The following is a 5,000-nucleotide window of genomic DNA, read 5'->3' on the forward strand; positions in this document are numbered from 1 at the left end:
CTTGCCCTCCAATAGATACTCGTTAAAGGATTTAAAGTGTACTCATTCCGATTACGGGGCCTCGGATGAGTCCCGTATCGTTATTTTTCGTCACTACCTCCCCGTGCCGGGAGTGGGTAATTTGCGCGCCTGCTGCCTTCCTTGGATGTGGTAGCCGTTTCTCAGGCTCCCTCTCCGGAATCGAACCCTGATTCCCCGTTACCCGTTACAACCATGGTAGGCGCAGAACCTACCATCGACAGTTGATAAGGCAGACATTTGAAAGATGCGTCGCCGGTACGAGGACCGTGCGATCAGCCCAAAGTTATTCAGAGTCACCAAGGCAAACGGACCAGACAAGCCAATCCGATTGGTTTTGATCTAATAAAAGCGTCCCTTCCATCTCTGGTCGGGACTCTGTTTGCATGTATTAGCTCTAGAATTACCACAGTTATCCAAGTAACGTGGGTACGATCTAAGGAACCATAACTGATTTAATGAGCCATTCGCGGTTTCACCTTAATGCGGCTTGTACTGAGACATGCATGGCTTAATCTTTGAGACAAGCATATGACTACTGGCAGGATCAACCAGGGAGCTGCGTCAACTAGAGCTGAGCAGCCGGCCGCCCGGGAGTGTGTCCCGGGGGCCCGCGCGAACACGCAAGCGTCCGCTCAATTATTCTGCAAACAGGAGGAGGCCGAGCTCCCCTGCACGATACACCTCGAAACCCTCTCAGGTCCCGGCGGCGCGCAGCGCCGTCCTAGGTACTTGGTCGGTTTCGAGAGAGGCGCAATCGCCCGGAGTTAGGCGAGTAGACGGTTTTAGTGAGAACACCCTTGCTCCCAACTGAGCTTGCCGCTGCCGACAGAGGCCCGGGAGCGTGCTGTCGTGGCATTGCCGGCGGGAGACAACACGCGCCACCTATGGTGACCGGCAGCTCCAACGCCAGCGCCACACAAGGGCAAAGCCCCACTTGGGTGCAGAAGCGAACTCTCCCAGCACAGCGCACGCGCCAACACGTCCGCACAACTGCGATACAAACCACCTGCGAGAACCGCTGGGGCGACCGAGCAGCAGACGGCGTCGCGGCGCCGAGTGCCAGGCGGCGGCGCATCCTCAACGCACACAGTCCTCAATCAGACCAGCACACTGCAGATGTCCACCGCGCTTCGCACCGGGCTCGGCTGAACCAACTTTGGCCGCCAGGCGCCGCGTGCAGGGTGCGCCGCAGCGTAGCTGCGCCGCCTGCCGGGCCCGTCGGCTGGCGCTCCTGCCACTCGGCGCCCCCCACCAGCCGCCTGTTGCGCGTGCGCCCACGCAGCGCGCGGCCAACACGCCGGGCGGCCCCCCTTCACCGGCCGGGAACAGTCCCACCAAGCCACCGCCGCGTATCGCTTCATACCCACATGGGCCTAGTCACGTGTGTGGATGTGGCGGGTACCGCTGAAACAACCGGTTAATAGCTGTACCGATCGTCGCCATCACAGATTCACCTCCAGCGTGAACAACCGCTCAACAACGGATTTCCAGTTCATTTGCGTATCTTGGGCAGTAAACGTAGATGTCCACCTACATTTGCGAATTCAACAATTCTTGCATGCCAGGATGTCATGTGTCACGACACGCTACATCAGACCACATACACACTGCGACATGTGCAGAAGAGAACACGTGGAAGGTGGCCCGCGCACGTATGCGATGTCCCTTCCGCGATCCACTGTCAACCGGCATCTGCGGCATGTCCCAGATATGGAACGCGGTCCACCAGGGTAGCACTTTGTGTGAGGCAATACGACAAAGTCGGAATACAAGCGTCACTACATCAGACGGCTCACGCTGACCTGACCTGACCTGACTCACCGCACCACCACCCCCAGCGACCCAGGGTGACATACAATGCGTTCGTACGTTCCTCCCACACGCCTCTACGGCGTACCACAGTGCAACCTAGCTGTTATTGGGAGACGAGACAAGTAGCATCGAGCACAACATATGGAAATTGAGATTCGACACCGTTGGGCACAGCCAGCGTACGGTCACACGTATCACACTACTTCACTCTGTACGTAACTACCGATGATCGGTACAGCGTGTGGGTTACGCGTACGACATCAGCGGACAATGGACACAGACCATACCACGACGTACACTGAGGGCGTCGACATCTGAATGCAACTGAACAGCTGCGAGGCTCATTTAACACTCAAACGCCAGACCGACCAGCTTGAGAGGACAGAGACACAAAGAGAGGGGAGGGGGGGGGGGGCCGATATAGTCCTATTGCAGTACAATTGACAGTGGATAGCGGGAATATGTGGAAAGTAAGCAACACTCGCAAGACATCTACATGAGGATAACAACGACACCAGAGATTCCGAGCAGTGAACTATGTTAGGCAAAGGGACAACGTGGGTTAGGTTAAGGGACAACGTGGGTTAGGTTAAGGGACAACGTGGGTTAGGTTAAGGGACAACGTGGGTTAGGTTAAGGGACAACGTGGGTTAGGTTAAGGGACAACGTGGGTTAGGTTAAGGGACAACGTGGGTTAGGTTAAGGGACAACGTGGGTTACGTTAAGGGACAACGTGGGTTACGTTAAGGGACAACGTGGGTTACGTTAAGGGACAACGTGGGTTACGTTAAGGGACAACGTGGGTTACGTTAAGGGACAACGTGGGTTACGTTAAGGGACAACGTGGGTTACGTTAAGGGACAACGTGGGTTAGGTTAAGGGACAACGTGGGTTAGGTTAAGGGACAACGTGGGTTAGGTTAAGGGACAACGTGGGTTAGGTTAAGGGACAACGTGGGTTACGTTAAGGGACAACGTGGGTTACGTTAAGGGACAACGTGGGTTACGTTAAGGGACAACGTGGGTTACGTTAAGGGACAACGTGGGTTACGTTAAGGGACAACGTGGGTTACGTTAAGGGACAACGTGGGTTACGTTAAGGGACAACTTGAGTTACGTTAAGGGACAACTTGAGTTACGTTAAGGGACAACTTGAGTTACGTTAAGGGACAACTTGAGTTACGTTAAGGGACAACTTGAGTTACGTTAAGGGACAACTTGAGTTACGTTAAGGGACAACTTGAGTTACGTTAAGGGACAACTTGAGTTACGTTAAGGGACAACTTGAGTTACGTTAAGGGACAACTTGAGTTACGTTAAGGGACAACTTGAGTTACGTTAAGGGACAACTTGAGTTACGTTAAGGGACAACTTGAGTTACGTTAAGGGACAACTTGAGTTACGTTAAGGGACAACTTGAGTTACGTTAAGGGACAACTTGAGTTACGTTAAGGGACAACTTGAGTTACGTTAAGGGACAACTTGAGTTACGTTAAGGGACAACTTGAGTTACGTTAAGGGACAACTTGAGTTACGTTAAGGGACAACTTGAGTTACGTTAAGGGACAACTTGAGTTACGTTAAGGGACAACTTGAGTTACGTTAAGGGACAACTTGAGTTACGTTAAGGGACAACTTGAGTTACGTTAAGGGACAACTTGAGTTAGGTTAAGGGACAAATTGAGTTAGGTTAAGGGACAAATTGAGTTAGGTTAAGGGACAAATTGAGTTAGGTTAAGGGACAAATTGAGTTAGGTTAAGGGACAAATTGAGTTAGGTTAAGGGACAAATTGAGTTAGGTTAAGGGACAAATTGAGTTAGGTTAAGGGACAAATTGAGTTAGGTTAAGGGACAAATTGAGTTAGGTTAAGGGACAAATTGAGTTAGGTTAAGCGATAATCTGGTACAGCCACAGTTAGGTTAAGCGATAATCTGGTACAGCCACAGTTAGGTTAAGCGATAATCTGGTACAGCCACAGTTAGGTTAAGCGATAATCTGGTACAGCCACAGTTAGGTTAAGCGATAATCTGGTACAGCCACAGTTAGGTTAAGCGATAATCTGGTACAGCCACAGTTAGGTTAAGCGATAATCTGGTACAGCCACAGTTAGGTTAAGCGATAATCTGGTACAGCCACAGTTAGGTTAAGCGATAATCTGGTACAGCCACAGTTAGGTTAAGCGATAATCTGGTACAGCCACAGTTAGGTTAAGCGATAATCTGGTACAGCCACAGTTAGGTTAAGCGATAATCTGGTACAGCCACAGTTAGGTTAAGCGATAATCTGGTACAGCCACAGTTAGGTTAAGCGATAATCTGGTACAGCCACAGTTAGGTTAAGCGATAATCTGGTACAGCCACAGTTAGGTTAAGCGATAATCTGGTACAGCCACAGTTAGGTTAAGCGATAATCTGGTAAAACCACAGTTAGGTTAAGCGATAAAGTTGGTTAAATTTGGTATTGTGTGGGAAGGGGGCAGAGAGGGGGGGGGGTGGATAGTGGTGGCAGTACGCGGATGCCTGAGTCACCGTCAGATACGTCACGTCGGTTCGATGCTTGTAGCAAGAGGCTGGCGGGTCTGTGTCTCTCACTTCTGCAATTTTTCATGTGGTATAACACGAGGGCGGGTGGTGATATTTGGTGCCCCTCTGTGTAGGATGTGTGTTGGTGGTGTTGGTTTATCTGAGCAATGGTAGTTGTCGGAGGAGTGTGGTATTGTGCTTTTATAGGTGGACCTACTGGTCTGGTTATCATAGTGTCGACGGTGCAATGTGGCAGAGAGGGTGCACTCGACATTGTCGCATTCCAGATGTTTACGTATTGTGTGTCTCCGTTGCAGGCCGAGAGTAGTGCATGTTCGAGTGTCTGGCTGACGTGCGATTCACGTTGTGTGCCCAGTCTTACAGCACGTATAGGGACATTCGCATAAATCATCTATATGTGGCCTTGCATCATTTACTAAGCAGTGCCGTGAGACGACCGAACTATTAGGAAAGTACTGATGTACCGCATAATGTTTACCTTCCACCACACGGCGAGTATCGACTGTGCCCAGCGTTGCCACCGCAGGCAGCGGTCACCGTCACCATTGTGCGGCGGAACGGAACATCTATATCCTCAGAGGAGCACTCTTTGCCGCCGGGCGTCAGGTCTCGCGGCCTGCCGGC

The 5,000-nt window shown here is 51.4% G+C and overlaps 1 non-coding gene across 1 annotated transcript in view; it reads right to left on the bottom strand.

Annotated features, from left to right (window-relative positions):
- Nucleotides 1–576, bottom strand: part of LOC126322929 (small subunit ribosomal RNA) — a 1,893-nt gene extending 1,317 nt beyond the window's left edge. Inside the window, exon 1 of the ribosomal RNA XR_007559327.1 lies at nt 1–576. This exon is cut by the window's left edge and continues 1,317 nt beyond it. This is a non-coding gene — a ribosomal RNA (small subunit ribosomal RNA).
- Between the last annotated feature and the right edge of the window lie 4,424 nt (nt 577–5,000).

This window comes from Schistocerca gregaria, unplaced genomic scaffold (genome assembly GCF_023897955.1).
Source record: "Schistocerca gregaria isolate iqSchGreg1 unplaced genomic scaffold, iqSchGreg1.2 ptg000846l, whole genome shotgun sequence".
NCBI classification, from domain to species: domain Eukaryota; kingdom Metazoa; phylum Arthropoda; class Insecta; order Orthoptera; family Acrididae; genus Schistocerca; species Schistocerca gregaria.